The sequence below is a fragment of the Cherax quadricarinatus genome, chromosome 8 (assembly GCF_038502225.1).
Source record: "Cherax quadricarinatus isolate ZL_2023a chromosome 8, ASM3850222v1, whole genome shotgun sequence".
NCBI lineage: Eukaryota > Metazoa > Arthropoda > Malacostraca > Decapoda > Parastacidae > Cherax > Cherax quadricarinatus.
This window is the reverse complement of record NC_091299.1, coordinates 39,389,882-39,410,741: the sequence shown is the minus strand read 5'-3', so window position 1 is coordinate 39,410,741 and position 20,860 is coordinate 39,389,882. Positions and strand designations below refer to the sequence as shown.

The 20,860-nt window shown below is 38.9% G+C and overlaps 1 protein-coding gene across 1 annotated transcript in view; it reads right to left on the bottom strand.

Moving 5' to 3' along the window:
* Positions 1–20,860, bottom strand: part of LOC128685266 (uncharacterized) — a 245,819-nt gene that overhangs the window by 210,559 nt on the left and 14,400 nt on the right. Inside the window, exon 2 of the mRNA XM_070083031.1 lies at positions 14,026–14,123. The gene's annotated coding sequence lies outside the window, so the exon portion shown is untranslated. The remainder of the gene's footprint in view (positions 1–14,025; positions 14,124–20,860) is intronic.

Here is a 20,860-nt window from a genome sequence, read left to right as displayed (position 1 = left end):
GAACATGAAATTCCCTCATCAGAGGGTGTTCAGCAGGGTGATCCACTCGCTCCACTTCTCTTCTGCTTTACAGTATGGAAAACAACTTCCAGCCTATGCAGCGAGCTCAGCATCTGGTACCTGGATGATAGCACTCTGACAGGTACTAAAGAGTCCCGGCTGGAGGATCTACAATTGATGAAGACAAAGGGAGAAACCGTGGGACTCATCCTCATTCCCTCCAAGGTATAAGGTATAAGGGTGCATTTGGCTTCCAGTGGATTAGTCAAGGAGATTGTCCCCGATCGGTTGAGAGGCGCAGTAGGAGCTCAAGACCCCAGGTTCACTGAAGCAGCCGTGGGGTGGGACACCCTTGCCGACTCCTCCAGTAGACCTCATCCTTCCAGAGAGAAAAATCAGTCCCACTAGGACAAACCGATCATGAAAAAATCGCCAAAACAATGCTCACCAACGCTTCAGGAAAGGACAGAGCTCGTCTCCTAGCCGTGAAGGCACCACATTCAGGAGATTTCCTTCTAGCTATTCCCAATTCCTCCCTCGGCACTCGACTCGACCCACAGGCCATTCCGATTCGTGTTGCTCTTCGCCTAGCCGCCCCCATACTCACCGAACATAGGTGTATTTGCAGAAGGGCGACTACAGATCAATTCAGACTTCATAGTCTCACATAGTGTCACACTTCAGAAGGGAAATATGCTAGACATGTGGAGGTCAACATCATAAAGAGAAGCCTCCCCACAGCTCGTTGCCCAACTCAACGGAAACCCCAAGTACAGAGGTCTGTCGGAAATCAAAAGCGTTCTGATGGAGCCACTATACTGCCCTAGTAGGATGCTAAGCAGATTGCCTGGGACTACACCTGTGCTGCTACCTACTTGCCATACTCCGTAGCTGAAGGGTGTGGAGCTGCCATCCACAGGAAGACCCAGAAGACTCGCAAATATGAAGGCTATTGCTTCATCCCAATAGGGTCGGAGATCCTTGGAGCATGGGGCAAGTGTACTATAAAGTTCCTCAAAGAGCTGGGTGAAAAACTCATCACAGAAACCAAGAAACACAGGGCGGCCAGCTTCGTCTTTCAGAGACTCAGTGTTTCTATCCAGAGAGGAAATGTCTGCAGCTTTCTATGCACGTGGCACACCGTTGGAGAGCTGGACGAATTATTCAAGATGTACCTCTGTGAAATTCTTCTTATGTTTTTCTACTCCCTATTGTATTTTTATTACTGTATTTTGTCTTTAAATAAAGTCTACAGAGAATATAGTATATTGGGGTGGTATGAGAAAACAGTATTCACACAGCTTCAGAGAGAACCTTGAGTTTTCCCTGAAGCAATATATATATATATATATATATATATATATATATATATATATATATATATATATATATATATATATATATATATATATATATATATATAATATATATTATATATATATATATATATATATATATATATATATATATATATATATATATATTAATATATATATATATATTAATATATATATATATATATATATATATATATATATTATATATATATATATATATATATATATATATATATATATATATATATATAATATATACATATATATATATATATATATAATATATATATATATATATATATATATATATATATATATATATATATATATATATATATATATATATATATATATATATATATATATATATATATATATATATATATATATATATATATATATATATATATATATATATATATATATATATATATATATATATATATATATATATATATATATATATATATATATATATATATATATATATATATATATATATATATATATATATATATATAGTGAGAGGTGTCACAATTGCTTTTTGCTGATGAAACTGTGCTCTTGGGAGATTCTGAAGAGAAGTTGCAGAGATTGGTGGATGAATTTGGTAGGGTATGTAAAAGAAGAAAATTAAAAGTGAATATAGGAAAGAGTAAAGTTATGAAGGTAACAAAAAATTAGGTGACGAAAGACTGGATATCAGATTGGAGGGAGAGAGTATGGAGGAGGTGAATGTATTCAAATATTTAAGAGTGGACGTGTCAGCAGATGGGTCTATGAAAGATGAGGTGAATCATAGAATTGATGAGGGGAAAAGGGTGAGAGGTGCACTTAAGAATCAGTGGAGACAAAGAACTTCGTCCTTGGAAGCAAAGAGGGGAACGTATGAGAGTATAATTTTACCAATGCTCTTATATGAGTGTGAAGCATGGGTGGCCTAGTGGCTAAAGCTCCCGCCCGGGTTCGATTCCCGGCGGGTGGAGACATTTCGACACGTTTCCTTACACCTGTTGTCCTGTTCACCTAGCAGCAAATAGGTACCTGGGTGTTAGTAGACTGGTGTGGGTCGCATCCTGGGGGACAAGATTGAGGACCCCAGTGGAAATAAGTTAGACAGTCCTCGATGACACACTGACTTTCTTGGGTTATCCTGGGTGGCTAACCCTCCCGGGTTAAAAATCCGAACGAAATCTTATCTTATGAATGTTGCAGAGAGGAGAAGGCTGGAGGCAGTGGAGATGTCGTGTCTGAGGGCACTGTGTGGTGTGAATATAATGCAGAGAATTCGTAGTTTGGAAGTTAGGAGGAGGTGCGGGATTACCAAAACTGTTGTCCAGAGGGATGAGGAAGGGTTGTTGAGGTGGTTCGGACATGTAGAGAGAATGGAACGAAACAGAATGACTTCGATAATGTTGTAGAGGGAAGGCTGGGTAGGGGTCGGCCTAGGAAAGGTTGGAGGGAGGGGGGTAAAGGAAGTTTTGTGTGCGAGGGGCTTCGACTCCCAGCAAGCATGCGTGAGTGTATTTGATAGTAGTGAATGGAGACAAATGGTTTTTAATGCTTGACGTGCTGTTGGAGTGTGAGCACACTAACATTTATGAAGGGATTCAGGGAAACCGGCAGGCTGAACTTGGGACCTGGAGAAGGGAAGTACGGTGTCTGCCCTCTGAAGGAGGGGTGTTAATGTTGTAGTTTTATAAACTGTAGTGCAAAGCACCCTTCTGGCAAGACAGTGATGGAGTGAATGATGATGAAAGTTTTTCTTTTTCGGGCCACCCTGCCTTGGTGGGAATCGGCCGATGTGTTTATATACATATATATATATATATATATATATATATATATATATATATATATATATATATATATATATATATATATATATATGTATATGTATATATGGAGGTACCACCTCTATAGCTGGAATGGGGACTCTCATCCTCAAAGAAGACAATAAACGTATCTCAGGAAAAACTCAAGGTTCTCCCTGGAGCTGTTTGAATATTTTCTTCTCCTTCCACCCCTATATTTTATATTCTATGGGAACATTTATTAATAGTCATAATACATATACAGAAAACAAAAACATGAATACAGTGGTACAATGTACTAAAGATTATGAATTTCCTCTAGCTCCTCCAAAGCTGGACTCGAGCCAAGTATGCAGCAAGCATTTCCTCTCTGGATGGCCAAGGTGAGGCGCTGGAACATGAAAGTGGCTGCCCTTGGATCCCTGGTGGTGTCGATGAGTCTGGAACCGAATTCTTTAATTAAGGAAACGTGTGGCATTTTTCCCCCATGATCCCAAGGTCTCTGATCCCACTGGGACAAACTGATTGATACTGTTGGCTTATGTCCCTGTACTTGCTGATCTTGTACTCCTCCCTGTGGTCAGCAGCTCATCCCTGTCACCCGACACTGTGATGGATATAGGTGTCAGCCAGTGTGGACACACAGGTATAGTCCCATGCTAAGAGCTTGCCATTCTTCCAAGGATGGATGGTGATCCTGTCAGGGCAGTTTGCTGGGTTGTGGGTATTGTTGGCTGCTAGTGATTGGAACTCCCTCTCAGCAGGGCATCCAGCTGTAGCAAGGGTTCTTTTAATGATGTCGTTGACTACATTGTCCTGCATGCCAGCCCTTGGTTTTGGAACAGTTAAGACCATGTAGACCATATTGGTCTGCTTGCGCTTCACCACAAATATGTGTATATTCCATGTGAATAGGGGCAGCAAGACACAGAGCCACTACAATAAAGAGGGTCTTAGGGTCGAGGCACATTCCCATTGCAGATACAGATACTGCTTGGAAGTCCCCGGAGTGATGTGCGCTCACAGCCTGGAGAGGGGCAGTCTCCCTATCTGATGTTGCAGCCCTGAGCATGTTGGCAGGCACCTTTTCAGCGATTAGGCGATCCCAGCTTGACTGTGAGCCAGTGCTGCTCTAGGGTTTGGTGCTGGAGCAGCAAGAGTCTCCCATTCAGTGATGGCTCTGGTATAACTAGGGTCCTGTGTTCCTGCTGAGTCACTGAGGTTATCAGGAAGAATTTGTCTTATCAACTCGTTTGATGCTATGGAAGAGGATAAGAAAGCTGGTAGAGCAATATGGAAGGATCTGCGTACTCTCAGCCCCCCAAGCCTGACCGTCTTCAAGGGAAAGATTCAATACACTCTCTAGAATGGTCTTAAGGAGAGAGTCATATTCCTTGAGTTTTGGACTGCTGAAGGCTGGGGGGCATCTCAGAAAGTAGGTAAGTTTTGGGATTGACAGGCATCTGGTGAGTAGGTAGAAGGCATCATGTGTGTCAATGTCTTTCATCCTGCTTTTCATCGTCCGGATGTCTGAGACTTTTTTTCTAGGACCAGATGGATGGCACAGGACCCAAGAGGAGTGCCAAGAAGAATGCTATTGGCTGGATCAATGGCTAGTGCTCCTGGTAAAACAGCACTAATATTCTGGATCATCTGTCGATTGGTAGAAACTATTTCACATTTGGTGGGGTTTAAAGATAGGCCCAGGCTTTCTCCCATATCTTTAATTTTAGTTATGTCCTCTAGGAGAGATTCTGTTGTGCCGGCTAGGGTACCATCATCCAGGAACCAGATATTGAGCTCACTGGAGACTGCTTCTGTGACTTCCTTTATGACCAAACAGAATAGAAAAGGGGCGAGAGGGTCCCCTGTTGCACGCCCTCACACGAGTCAATTTCATGGTCCCCAAACAATAGTTTGGAAGTCACACTATAACACGATTCCATGAAGGGATAAAGGGAAGGGAAGTTTCTATATACTGCTTGGAGAGCAGCATCCCTTCTGACTGAGTTGAAAGCATTGGCAAAGTCCAATTTGACCAAGGCTTTTTCATCGGGCATGTTGTTGATATATACTCGTGCTGCGTGGGCAGCTGCTTCATAGCCCTATTGAAAGCCAAAACCAAGCTGAGTTGGTTTCAGCATTGCAGCAGCCTCTTGACTCACGCTTCTTACTGCAGCCTTGGCGACTAGGCGTCGAAGGGTGTTGCCCACTGCAATGGGCCTGATTCCACCATCCTTTTTCCAGAGGGCACACAATGTAGCACCAAAAAAAAGGGGTCTAATGGAATCTGGGACACTGCTAGACAAGCACAGGTTGGAAAATTTAGTGAGTTCAGACAGCAGCCTCACTAAAACATCAACAAGTGCTGGATTGAATACTTGTTTTAAGTGTTGAGGCCTTAAACCGGTGAAACCTCCTGCTGAGCCCTGTGGAAATGACATTGCAGCTTTATACACATCAGCATCCTGTAAGGTTAGATGTTCTTCGCCTGCTGCAATGTCAGGGAGGTCAAAATTGGTACTGGGAGCCCTGGGTGGATGTTTGTCCTTCAGAGCTTGCGCCGTGCTGATGTCCTTGGAAGCGATGGTATCCTCACTGGTTATAAGCCTCAGAGCTCCAATAATATTACCCTCTTCTATATTTTTGCTAATTTGGGGTCTGATTTTTAAGGCGTCGGGTGTCCTGTTGTTGGCATGTGCCTGGTGGGTGTTTGTCGCCCTAGGGGGGAGATGGACGAGGTTGTCATCCCTTGGGAATACATTTATTGCCCTAATAACATGTGTTGCTAGTGACTTGTCCCTCCTTGGTGGGACAGCCAAACAGGCATTGCCAAAAAGCAGCAGGTTGTGCCAGGATCTATTGTTTGAAGGAACATCGTTGACTTTCTTCAGAAGGTCAGTGAATTTGCTAGCAGCTTGAGGGCGAGCTGTTTTGGGGATGTGTGTCAGAGACCTGGTGGATGTTAATTTGATTGCAGATTTGAGGTCCTCTGTAGTGGTGAAGTCACGGTAGCTGTCAGCACTGTCTGCTGGGAGGGGCTGTTGGTTGTTCTCATTTGGAGATCTCCTGGAGCCTAGACATCCATTGTGTGCACGGATGTTGCCAGTTGAGGGATTGAGTGCACATTCCCTGTAGCACACCCGGCAGATGCCTTGTGAATGACGGCTTTGGCTCTGTCATGAAGATTCCTGGGAACCCAGGACTTCTTGTGACTGCTGATATCGTGGGGGTGGGAGGGCTTCAGCTGTGGGGTGACAGGTGAAGGACAGCATGGATGCATGGGGGATGAGGGAGGGGGAGTAGCGAGCGGCAAAACTTGTAATTGGTGGGCCACTAAACGGCAACACCCTTGGTCAGGAAGTCCGTGGGCCTTAGCTGGGATGAGGGGAGGGGATCATGGATTGGGGGCGGAGGGAGTGGCCCTGTGTGTTCACTAACTTTTGCTAATTGTTATACACTTATTCCATTTAGAAAAAAACCTCGCCAACTGGCACACTAATCACCAAGCTCTCACTATTAACCGAGGTGATCTTCTGTTCAGCATCCAATGGCAGTGTCGTGAGTGGCCACTTCCTCCCCCAACCCCCGAACCCAGCCGAACGCAGAGGTAAGCAAAACCTCCTCCACACCACCGCTGGCAGGATCCCCTCACCACCACTACTCCCCAAATCCCAACATGCACACTGTACTTTCGCTGAAACAGAAACAAAGGTTTGATGCAGAGGATTGTCACAACTCTGTAATTTCCGGTGGATACTCACCATGATGTCTACCGCAACTGGCCCATGTAAACCATATTGGTTTACACATATATATTTATATATATTTATATATTATATATATTTATACATCAATGAAATCACGAAACAAGTGATTTTAAATCATTTACCAAACTGCGGCAGGCCAGGAATCGACCCTATGAACCTTGTACCGCCTCCCGAGACAGCACAATGCCCGCATCACGTTACCACGGAGCCAGCGATCCTACAAGAACCAAGCGCACAGCTACATTCTATATATTATATATATATATATATATATATATATATATATATATATATATATATATATATATATATATATATATATTTAACAAGTCGGCCGTCTCCCACCGAGGCAGGGTGACCCAAAAAGAAAGAAAATCCCCAAAAAGAAAATACTTTCATCATCATTCAACTCTTTCACCTCACTCACACATAATCACTGTTTTTGCAGAGGTGCTCAGAACACAACAGCTTAGAAGTATATACGTATACAGATACACAACATATCCCTCCAAACCGTCAATATCCCGAACCCCTCCTTTAGAGTGCAGGCATTGTACTTCCCATTTCCAAGACTCAAGTCCGGCTATATAAAAATAACCGGTTTCCCTGAATCCCTTCACTAAATATTACCCTGCTCACACTCCAACAGATCGTCAGGTCCCAAATACCTTTTGTCTCAATTCACTCCTATCGAACACGCTCACGCACACCTGCTGGAAGTCCAAGCCCCTCGCCCACAAAACTTCCCTTACCCCTTCCTTCCAACCTTTTCGAGGACGACCCTTCCCTGCCTTCCTTCCCCTACAGATTTAAATGCTTTCAATGCCATTCTACTTTGATCCATTTTCTCTTAATGACCAAACCACCTCAACAACCCCTCTTCAGCCCTCTGACTAATACTTTTATTAACTCCACACCTTCTAATTTCCACACTCCGAATTTTCTGCATGGTATTTACACCACACATTGCCCTTAGACAGGACATCTCCACTGCCTCTAACCGCCTCCTTGCTGCTGCATTCACAACCCAAGCTTCACACCCATGTAAGAGTGTTGGTACAACTATACTTTCATACATTCCCTTCTTTGCCTCCATAGATAATATTTTTTGTCTCCACATATACCTCAACGCACCACTCACCTTTTTTCCCTCATCAATTCTATGATTAACCTCATGCTTGATAAATCCATCCGCCGACACATCAACTCCCAAGTATCTGAAAACATTCACTTCTTCCATACTCCTCCTCCCCAATTTGATATCCAATTTTTCTTTATCTAAATCATTTGATAAGCTCATCACCTTACTCTTTTCAATGTTCACTTTCAACTTTCTACCTTTACACACACTCCCAAACTCATCCACTAACCTTTGCAATTTTTCTTTAGAATCTCCCATAAGCACAGTATCATGAGCAAAAAGCAACTGTGTCAATTCCCAATTTGTATTTGATTCCCCATAATTTAATCCCACCCCTCTTCTGAGCACCCTAGCATTTACTTCTTTTACAACCCCATCTATAAATATATTAAACAACCATGGTGACATTACACATCCCTGTCTAAGACCTACTTTTACCGGGAAGTAGTTTCCCTCTCTTCTACACACCCTAACCTGAGCCTCACTATCCTCATAAAAACTCTTTACAGCATTTAGTAACTTACCACCTATTCCATATACTTGCAACATCTGCCACATTGCTCCCCTATCCACTCCATCATATGCCTTTTCTAAATCCATAAATGCAATAAAAACTTCCCTACCTTTATCTAAATACTGTTCACATATATGCTTCAGTGTAAACACTTGATCTACACATCCCATACCTAGTCTGAAGCCTCCTTGCTCATCCACAATCCTACATTCTGTCTTGCCTCTAATTCTTTCAATTATAACCCTACCGTACACTTTTCCTGGTATACTAAGTAAACTTACTCCTCTATAATTTTTACAATCTCTTTTGTTCCCCTTCCCTTTATATAAAGGGACTATACATGCTCTCCGCCAATCTCTAGGTACCTTCCCCTCTTTCATACATTTATTAAACAAAAATACCAACCACTCCAACACTATATCCTCCCCTGCTTTTAACATTTTTGTCATGATCCCGTCAGTTCCAGGTGTTTTACCCCTTTCATTCTACGTAATGCCTCACGTACCTCCCCCACACTCACACCCTGTTCTTCTTCACTCCTAAAAGATGGTATACCTCCCTGTCCAGTGCATGAAATTACCGCCTCCCTTTCTTCGTCGACATTTAAAAGTTCCTCAAAATATTCTCGCTATCTACCCAAAACCTCCATCTCCCCATCTAGTAACTGGCAAATCCATTTGTTCCCTAGGCTTTCTTAACTTGTTTAACTCACTCCAATTTTTTTCCTTATTTTCATTAAAATTTCTTGACAGTGCCTCTCCCACTTTATCATCTGTTCTCCTTTTGCACTCTCTCACCACTCTCTTCACCTTTCTTTTACTCTCCATATACTCTACTCTTCTTATAACACTTCTGCTTTGTAAAAACCTCTCATAAGCTAACTTTTTCTCTTTTATCACAACCTTTACTTCATCATTCCACCCATCACTCCTCTTTCCTCCTGCAACCACCCTCCTATATATATATATATATATATATATATATATATATATATATATATATATATATATATATATATATATATATATATATATATATATATATATATATATATATATATTATATATATATATATATATATATATATATATATATATATATATATATATATATATATATATATATATACATACATTATGTATATATATATATGTATATATATATATATATATATATATATATATATATGTATATATGTATAGTTCCTTGATAATGTGAGTAGTCACGAAAGCGCTTGGAATTTCTCTATTCTTTCACAGTGGTTGTTTTGTATATATATATATATATATATATATATATATATATATGTATATATATATATATTTATATATATATATATATATATATATATATATATATATATATATATATATATATATATATATGTTAATGTTGCAGTTTAAAAACTGTAGTGTAAAGCACCCTTCTGGCAAGACAGTGATGGAGTGAATGATGGTGAAAGTTTTTCTTTTTCGGGCCACCCTGCCTTGGTGGGAATCGGCCAGTGTGATAATATATATATATATATATATATATATATATATATATATATATATATATATATATATATATATATATATATATATATATATATAATGTGGGGCAGAAGTTTGTGTTTATAGGAGGGTGGGGGCAGGAGGAAAGAGGAGTGATTGGTGGAATGATGAAGTAAAAGGTGTAATAAAAGAGAAAAAGGTAGCTTATAAGAGGTTTTTACAAAGCAGAAGTGTTATAAGAAGAGCAGAGTATATGGAGAGTAAAAGAAAGGTGAAGAGAGTGGTGAGAGAGTGCAAAGGAGAGCAGATGAAAGAGCGGGAGAGGCACTGTCAAGAAATTTTAATGAAAATAAGAAAAAAATTTGGAGTGAGTTAAACAAGTTAAGAAAGCCTAGGGAAAGTATGGATTTGTCAGTTAAAAACAGAGTAGGGGAGTTAGTAGATGGGGAGAGGGAGGTATTAGGTAGATGGCGAGAATATTTTGAGGAACTTCTAAATGTTGAGGAAGAAAGGGAGGCGGTAATTTCATGCACTGGCCTGGAAGGTATACCATCTTTTAGGAGTGAAGAAGAACAGAATGTAAGTGTTGGGGAGGTACGTGAGGCATTACATAGAATGAAAGGGGGTAAAGCAGCTGGAACTGATGGGATTATGACAGAAATGTTAAAAGCAGGGGGGGATATAGTGTTGGAGTGGTTGGTACTTTTGTTTAATAAATGTATGAAAGAGGGGAAGGTACCTAGGGATTGGCGGAGAGCATGTATAGTCCCTTTATATAAAGGGAAAGGGGACAAAAGAGATTGTAAAAATTATAGAGGAATAAGTTTACTGAGTATACCAGGAAAAGTATACGGTAGGGTTATAGTTGAAAGAATTAGAGGTAAGACAGAATGTAGGATTGCGGATGAGCAGGGAGGCTTCAGAGTGGGTAGGGGATATGTAGATCAAGTGTTTACATTGAAGCATATATGTGAACAGTATTTAGATAAAGGTAGGGAAGTTTTTATTGCATTTATGGATTTAGAAAAGGCATATGATAGAGTGGATAGAGGAGCAATGTGGCAGATGTTGCAAGTATATGGAATAGGTGGTAAGTTACTAAATGCTGTAAAGAGCTTTTATGAGGATAGTGAGGCTCAGGTTAGGGTATGTAGAAGAGAGGGAGAATACTTCCCTGTAAAAGTAGGTCTTAGACAGGGATGTGTAATGTCACCATGGTTGTTTAATATATTTATAGATGGGGTTGTAAAAGAAGTAAATGCTAGGGTGTTCGGGAGAGGGGTGTGATTAAATTATGGGGAATCAAATTCAAAATGGGAACTGACACAGTTACTTTTTGCTGATGATACTGTGCTTATGGGAGATTCTAAAGAAAAATTGCAAAGGTTAGTGGATGAGCTTGAGAATGTGTGTAAAGGTAGAAAGTTGAAAGTGAACATAGAAAAGAGTAAGGTGATGAGGGTATCAAATGATTTAGATAAAGAAAAATTGGATATCAAATTGGGGAGGAGGAGTATGGAAGAAGTGAATGTTTTCAGATACTTGGGAGTTGACGTGTCGGCGGATGGGTTTATGAAGGATGAGGTTAATCATAGAATTGATGAGGGAAAAAAGGTGAGTGGTGCGTTGAGGTATATGGGGTTGTAAAAGAAGTAAATGCTAGGGTGTTCGGGAGAGGGGTGTGATTAAATTATGGGGAATCAAATTCAAAATGGGAACTGACACAGTTACTTTTTGCTGATGATACTGTGCTTATGGGAGATTCTAAAGAAAAATTGCAAAGGTTAGTGGATGAGTTTGAGAATGTGTGTAAAGGTAGAAAGTTGAAAGTGAACATAGAAAAGAGTAAGGTGATGAGGGTATCAAATGATTTAGATAAAGAAAAATTGGATATCAAATTGGGGAGGAGGAGTATGGAAGAAGTGAATGTTTTCAGATACTTGGGAGTTGACGTGTCGGCGGATGGGTTTATGAAGGATGAGGTTAATCATAGAATTGATGAGGGAAAAAAGGTGAGTGGTGCGTTGAGGTATATGTGGAGTCAAAAAACGTTATCTATGGAGGCAAAGAAGGGAATGTATGAAAGTATAGTAGTATCAACACTCTTATATGGATGTGAAGCTTGGGTGGTAAATGCAGCAGCGAGGAGACGGTTAGAGGCAGTGGAGATGTCCTGTCTAAGGGCAATGTGTGGTGTAAATATTATGCAGAAAATTCGGAGTGTGGAAATTAGGAGAAGGTGTGGAGTTAATAAAAGCATTAATCAGAGGGCAGAAGAGGGGTTGTTGAGGTGGTTTGGTCATTTAGAGAGAATGGATCAAAGTAGAATGACATGGAAAGCATATAAATCTGTAGGGGAAGGAAAGAGGGGTAGGGGTCGTCCTCGAAAGGGTTGGAAAGAGGGGGTAAAGGAGGTTTTGTGGGCAAGGGGCTTGGACTTCCAGCAGGTGTGCATGAGCTTGTTAGATAGGAGTGAATGGAGACGAATGATACTTGGGACCTGACGATCTGTTGGAGTGTGAGCAGGGTAATATTTAGTGAAGGGATTCAGGGAAACCGGTTATTTTCATATAATCGGACTTGAGTCCTGGAAATGGGAAGTACAATGCCTGCACTTTAAAGGAGGGGTTTGGGATATTGGCAGTTTGGAGGGATATGTTGTGTGTCTTTATACGTAAATGCTTCTAAACTGTTGTATTCTGAGCACCTCTGCAAAAACAGTGATAATGTGAGAGTGTGGTGAAAGTGTTGAATGATGATGAAAGTATTTTCTTTTTAGGGATTTTCTTTCTTTTTTTGGGTCACCCTGCCTCGGAGGGAGACGGCCGACTTGTTGAAAAAAAAAAAAAAAAAAAAAAATATATATATATATATATATATATATATATATATATATATATATATATATATATATATTTATATATATATATATATATATATATATATATATATATATATATATATATATATATATATATATATATATATATATATATATATATATATATATATATATATATATATATATATATATAACCACTGTGAAAGAATAAAGAAATTCAAAGTGCTTTCGTGATTACTCACATTATTATCATTGTTCCTTGATAATGTAAGTAATCACGAAAACGCTTGGAATTTCTGTATTCTTTCACAGTGGTTGTTTTGCATATTCTGAAATCATCTGTTTACTGTGATCTTACTGCATATATATATATATATATATATATATATATATATATATATATATATATATATATATATATATATATATATATATATATATATATATATATGTACATACACGTCGACGTGTAGTCTATAAAGTTCAAGCCTCAAATAGGATACTCTAAAAAATGACGAATTCCAGCAGAAAACAATACATAAGCCCCGAAAGTGAAGGCACAACCGAGCGGTTTTCTAATATCTCTATGCAGTTCATAAGGTAATTGTTTACAGACGCCCTGGACACACTCCTTGGTTCTGAGAGCGGGATGAGATGCCATATTATGTTCGTTTCAATTAAAATCAATAATAATCAGGAAAAAATTACAATTATATCTTAAAAACACTAATTGCGTCATTGTGATTATGGCACTGCATTTATTAAAAAAATGGTGATAAAGCAACTTAGAATTCTTACCTAAAAGCTTAAGCTGACTGACAAGCAGCATCAACGAAGCAAATACTTTAAAAGGCAGACCAGACAGATGCATTATGGAAATGATCGGGTGTGAGTACCTGCTTGCTTTATGCCAGTACGCATCTCCAAATATCTTGTTTATGAAACCACAAATATTTTGAATAATTATAATGGAAATTTGGATAGATACATGACTGAGAATGATTAGCTGTAAGAAACGCTTGTCTAGAATATGTCAGTACTTCTTTTTTATTAAGGTTTTATGTATGTACTTACCTAGAGAGTCAGTGTAAAGGTGGCAGTGGGCACTAACCTGGATGGTACCGATGTTGTTACCCACAGCAATCACTGTTGTCTGCACACCGTAGATGCTGGAGTTATTGTTTCTCAAGTCACAACAATCCCGCGGGGCTGAAGACAAACCAGAACTTTTATGTACTCTTCACTGAACAAAAATCAAAATACAGTAGCTACAGATAGACATAATTGAAATGAAAATGAAATATGGGCTATATTTCAGCCGAGCATAAGAGGTGCAAGACAAACCGAAATATTCAGTGTTTATTTTAAGTTTGTGAATGTATTATTGTTGTTATTATTATTATTATTATTTTAACTATTATTATTATTAATATTTAAACTAATATTATTATTATTATTATTATTATTATTTAAACTATTATTATTATTATTATTTAAACTATTATTATTATTATTATTATTATTATTATTATTATTATTATTTAAACTATTATTATTATTATTATTATTATTATTATTATTATTATCATTATTTAAACTATTACTATTTATTTATTTATTTATTTATTTATTTAGAAATTTTAGCATACAAACAGAGGTACAAAAAATACAGGTAAGAGCAGCATGCCAAAGCCACTTATATGCATAGCATTACGGGCTGGCTTAAAATTAACTTAAGATTAACTAAGCAATGATGAAATCAGTGATAAGACATTATTGTAAACAGATAACTATAAAATACAAATGAGTATTACAAAGACAGGTCCTATGGTTGCATGCATTGCTGTTCATTCAGTAGAATGGAGTATTCTGTTAGGTAGTGTATTTAAAAAAATAACAAAGTTAGGTTTAATATTTGTGTGATATAATTGTGAGTAACATTTAGGATATACAATTTATATGGTTCAGTTATTCAGTATTTATTTGGTTTTGAGTGAGTAAGTGAACTTTGAGAAGAGACTTGAATTTATAAACAGGTAGTGTTTCTTTTATATTTACAGGTAATGAATTCCAGATTTTAGGGTCTTTTATGTGCATTGAGTTTTTGCATAGCGTGAGATGGACACGAGGAACATCAAAGAGTGATCTGTGCCTTGTATTATGGTCATGTGTTCTGTTGAGGTTGGCAAGGAGATGTTTGAGGGGAGGGTTAATATCAGAGTTAAGTGTTCTATGTATGTAATAAGTGCAATAATAAGTATGGATGTTTTGAATGGTGAGTAGGTTTTAGTGTTTTGAATATTGGTGGAGTGTGCTGCCTGTAGTGAGAATTTGTTATCATTCTAACTGCAGCCTTTTGTTGGGTAATTAGTGGTCTGAGATGGTTAGTTGTTGTTGAGCCCCATGCACAAATTCCATAGGTGAGATAGGGGTAAATAAGAGAGTGATAAAGGGCCAGGAGGGCTGACTGTGGAACATAGTACCGTATCTTCGATAGTATGCCTACAGTCTTGGAAATTTTCTTAGAAATTTGTTGTATATGTGTATGAAATTTGAGTCTATTATCGAGGTGGATTCCTAAGAATTTTCCCTCTGTTAGCTTTGTGATAGGTGATCCGTTTATCGTTATGTTAAGAGGTACATCTGTAGCTCTGCTACCAAACTGAATGAAGTAGGTTTTGTCAGTGTTTAGTGTAAGTTTGTTAGTCCTCATCCAGGTAGATATTTTCTGTAATTCGGTGTTTACAGTATTGGCTAGCGTGACTGGGCTCGGGTGAGAGAAGACGTATGTGGTGTCATCTGCAAAAAGTGTGGGTTTGAGTAATTGCGAAGCATTTGGTAGGTCATTTATGTATAGGAGAAAGAGAAGAGGGCCAAGGACACTTCCCTGTGGGACACCAACTGTAATTGGTTGTGCGGAAGAGCTTGCCCCATTTGCGTACACATATTGGCTTCTGTTGCAGGTAAGACTTGAGGTAGTTGAGGGAGTGCCCTCTAATACCATAGTGTGACAATTTTACGTGGAGCAAGTCATGGTCAACTGTATCAAAAGCTTTACGTAAATCAATGAAGATCCCCAGTGGGACTTCTTTTTTCTCTATTGCAGTGTATATATGTTCTAGCATGTGTATAATAACATCATTAGTATTTTTATTAGGCCTGAATCCAAATTGGCAGGGGTTGAGAATGTTATGGGAGATGAGGTAGGAGTGGATTCGTTTATGAATTAATTTTTCGAAGATTTTTGAGAGAGGGTGTAAATTGGATATTGGCCTATAGTTATTCAACTCTGTTTGGTCTCCTCCTTTATGGTTCGGGGTGACCCTTGCTATTTTGAGAACTGTAGGGAAGGTGGAGGATTCAATGGATTTGTTAAAAGTGTTGCAATGATTGGTGATAGTACTTGTGACGCTTTTTTGTACATAAAGGGTGGTAAGGTATTTAAATCTCCTGCCTTGTTTTTCAGTGCGTTGATAATAAGGGAGACTTCGTATGGGTTAGTCGGAGCTAGGAACAGTGTGTTCGGGTAGTTGCCAGTGAGGTAGTCATTTGGTGGGGTATCTGAGCTTGGGATATTATTGGCAAGGTTTTGACCTATAGTGGAGAAGAAATCATTGAGTCTGTTTGCTGTTTCTGTTGGTGGGAGTTGGGGTTCATCTGATTTTGCTAATTTTATTTCGCTATGTCGTGATATCTTTTTTGTTCCCAGAATTTCTGATAGGGTCTTCCAGGTCTTTTTTATATCACCTCGTAAGTTGGATAATCTGTTCTCATAATACAAATTTTTTGCCCTTCTTATCAGGCTGGTTAGGATTGACGAGTAACGTTTTGTTTGGTCTCTGGTTATGTGACCCATTCTGTACTGTTTTTCATATCGGTGTTTTGTATTTATGGATTTGAGAATGCTGGGTGTTAGCCAGGGACTGTTCAGTCTCTTAGCTGTCATCTGTTTAGTTTTTTTTAGGGCAGTGCTTGTTATAAAGGTATTGGGTCTTTTTTAGAAAATTATTAAAACATTCGTCAATATCTGTATAGATTTCTAGCTCAGTGTGCCAGTCAATGTTTGTTACTGCTGTTGTGAAGTTATTAATGGCTGCCTCATTGTGAAGTCTGAAGGTGACTTTAGTAGTGTCTTGGGGTATTTTACCAAGAGTTGTTATGAGGAAAGTAGGGTAGTGGTCTGTGGTATTGTCTGTAATTATGCCTGATTTTAAAGGGGATATGGTGTTGGTCCAGATGTGGTCAAGTAGGGAAACACTAGTCTCTGTAACTCTTGTAGGTTTTGTTACTGTTGGTAGCAACATGCAGTTACTCATTGTGTTTGTGAATTCAGTAACGTGTGGGTCCTGGTCTTGCAGGAGATTTATATTGAAGTCACCTGAGAGTAGTAAGTGATCTTTATTCATGCGTGCATCAGTTATCATACTTCCTAGGTTTTGACTAAATTGGCTAATGTTTGATTGTGGAATTTGTAGATGTTTGTCACTGTGAGAGGTTTTTGTAGGTATTTGGATTTGAATTTAGCTATTATATATTCCCCATGTTCATCCCTTGTGCAAGTATTAGTGATACATTCTAGTTGGTTTGAGTAGTATATAGCAGTGCCACCCCCTTGTTGGTCTGGCCTTTAGTTGTGTATGGCGGTGTAACCAGGAATGGCATAGACATCTGTAGTATCAGGCTTTAGCCTGATTATTACTAGTATTATTTTATATTATTATTATTATTAGCAGCAGCAGCAGCCGCAGCAGCCGCAGCCGCAGCAGCAGCAGAAGCAGCAGCAGCAGCAGCAGCAGCAGCAGCAGCAGCAGCAGCAGCAGCAGCAGCAGCATAAGCATCAGCATCATTTTTAACACAGCGGCCATTTCCCTCCGAGGCATGGTGACTCGAGAAAAAACACTTTCATCATCACTCACTCGAATCACTGTCTTGCCGGAGGCAGCCTAAACTACAGGCCAAAAACTGCAACATATCTCCACTCCTCCTTCAGAGCTCAGGCACTATACTTCCCACCTCTAGGACTCATGTCCAGCTAACCGGCTGTCCTCAATCCCTTCATAAATCTTATTTTGCTCACACTCCAACAGCATAAAAACCATTTGCTTCCAGTCTCTCCTATTTAACATGCTTACGTATGCTTACTACAAGTCTACTCCTTTCCTGCAACCTCTCCTAAGACGACTCTGCGTTTTTTTCTCTGAAGATTTACACGCCTTCCTAGTCATTCTATCTTGTTCCATCCTCTCTCAATGTCTGAACCACCTCAACAGCCCCTCATCAGTCCTCTGGGTAATAATTATAGAATCCCTGCACCTCTTTCTAATCTCCAAACTACGGATTTAATGCATAATATTCACACTACACATTACCCTCAGAGACATCATCTCCACTCCCTCTCGAGTTCTCCCTGTTGTACTATTCACCACCCATGCTTTACACCCACATAACAGCCTTGGATAAAGTCTTTTTTGTCTCCATAGACTCCTCAGTGCACCCTTTACCTTTTTATCCCTCCTTCATCAAGTCTACGGTTTAACTAGTCTTTCATATACCCATCTGATGACAAGTCTTAAATCTCTTGACCAAGATAAAGCTGTGGGCCCAAACAAGTTGAGCCCAAGATTGCTGAGATGTGCACACCAGCTAGCAGCACCTCCAATTCGCATCTTTCAGCACTGCCTAGTACAGTGTAAATGGACTTCTCTGTGGAAAGAGGCAAATGTATTCCCTGTTCACAAAATGGATAGCAGGGCAGAAATCAGCAACTACAGACCAGTGTCATTCCTGTCAATCACTGGCAAGATCCTTGAGAAAATATTCTCAAGACAAATGACAGAGTTTGTTTTGACTACCACTCACTGCTTTGTGACAGTCAAAATAGCTTCAGGAAAGGTTACTCTGCTGCTGATCTGTTGCTAAACTTCTCCACTAAATGGCACCAGTCACTGGATGAATCCAAAGTCAGCTGTGGGGTAGCACTGGACATTGCTAGTGCTTTCGACCGAGTGTGGCACCAGGGCCTCTTGGCAAACCTGTAAGCACTGGGAATTGCAGGTTCTACGCTGTCATCTCAGTGATTACCTTCATGGTAGATCTGTGAGGGTAGTTCTCAATTGAACAGAATCAGCAAGACATCATACTGTTATGTAATGTCTACTTCAATGATCTTCATCTCATCCCAGAATCCCATGCATATGCAGACAACTGTACTTTGACATTTACTTATCCAAGAGAAGAAATGCCAGCTGCTGTAAGCTACATCAGTCACCAGCTAACAGCTATATCAGCTTGGGGAAACCGATGGCAGGTAACATTTGCAGCTGAAAAAACACAAATGATGATGGTCTTAAGGCTCCATGATGGTAATGCTGGATCAGTAGTAAGTATGAATGGGAGAGTGTTGGTACCTGGAGAAGAAGTTGATGTCCTTAGGATAAAATTTGACTCTAAACTGACCATGAAGAACTACTTTGTAAATCTCGCAAACAAGGCAGCCAGGAAGCTTACAGCACTTTGATGCATCTCGCATCTGCTTGACAGTAGGGGTTGCAAGATCCTGTATGAGGCACAAGTGCGCTCACACCTTGAGTATGTTCCACTTTCTTGGTTTGCCTGTCCCCATCCCCCATCCTCATCTGCGACTGCTTGACAGAGTAGAAAACAGAGCAAGCAATATCTCTCACCTGGATCCATCCTGGATAGATCTGTTATTTCAGCAGAACCTTCATCACAGGATGTGCGCAGCCTTACTGTTAAGTACACTGCAGTGCTCCTCAAATTCTTGCACTCTTACTTCTACTAGTGGTCCCCGCCTCCTGCTACATCGAGACCTCACCTCACATTCGACAGCATTTAAGTCTCCATTCCTATGCTTCAGCTTCATACTGATCCAGATTATGGAGCTGAACACTTCTCCAGGTTGAGGTACTCACCACCTCAAAAACTATTTCTCCCAGGTTGATTGACTGATTACATAAGCTTTACTTCACTCCACTCTTGTTGCCTATGTATCTGACTGTAGAAACCTACTGTGTAGGCGAAACATTTCAGTCAACAATAGAGATAACAATCTTGCAAATGTCTGAGCTTAAAAAAGTGGGAAGTGCCACATTTACTCTCTGTTGATGACACTGATTCTGGAAGATTCAGAAGTAAATGTATAGAAATAGATTATGGAATAAGGAAGGTTATATGAAAGAAGAATGCAGTAAATACAGAAAAAAGGCAAGATACTGAAACTAAAATCTGGAGATAAGATCGGAAGAAAAGAACAAAGAGGAAGTGAATATATTAAGAAACTTGGGAGTGATATGTGAGCAAGACTGATCTATTAAACATAAGGAAAAAAATAAAAAAAAGGATGTTTCAGGTGTGTTACCGAGTCTTTAAAATGAGATAATTTTTTTATATGATGCAAAGATGACAACACTTTTGAACGGATGTGAGGCATTATCTTTGAGTGTTTCATTATCTTTGAATGTTTCATTATCTTTGAATGTTTCATTATCTTTGAATGTTTCATTATCTTTGAATGTTTCATTATCTTTGAGTGTTTCATTATCTTTGAATGTTTCATTATCTTTGAATGTTTCATTATCTTTGAATGTTTCATTATCTTTGAATGTTTCATTATCTTTGAATGTTTCATTATCTTTGAATGTTTCATTATCTTTGAATGTTTCATTATCTTTGAATGTTTCATTATCTTTGAATGTTTCATTATCTTTGAATGTTTCATTATCTTTGAATGTTTCATTATCTTTGAGTGTTTCATTATCTTTGAATGTTTCATTATCTTTGAATGTTTCATTATCTTTGAATGTTTCATTATCTTTGAGTGTTTCATTATCTTTGAATGTTTCATTATCTTTGAATGTTTCATTATCTTTGAATGTTTCATTATCTTTGAATGTTTCATTATCTTTGAATGTTTCATTATCTTTGAA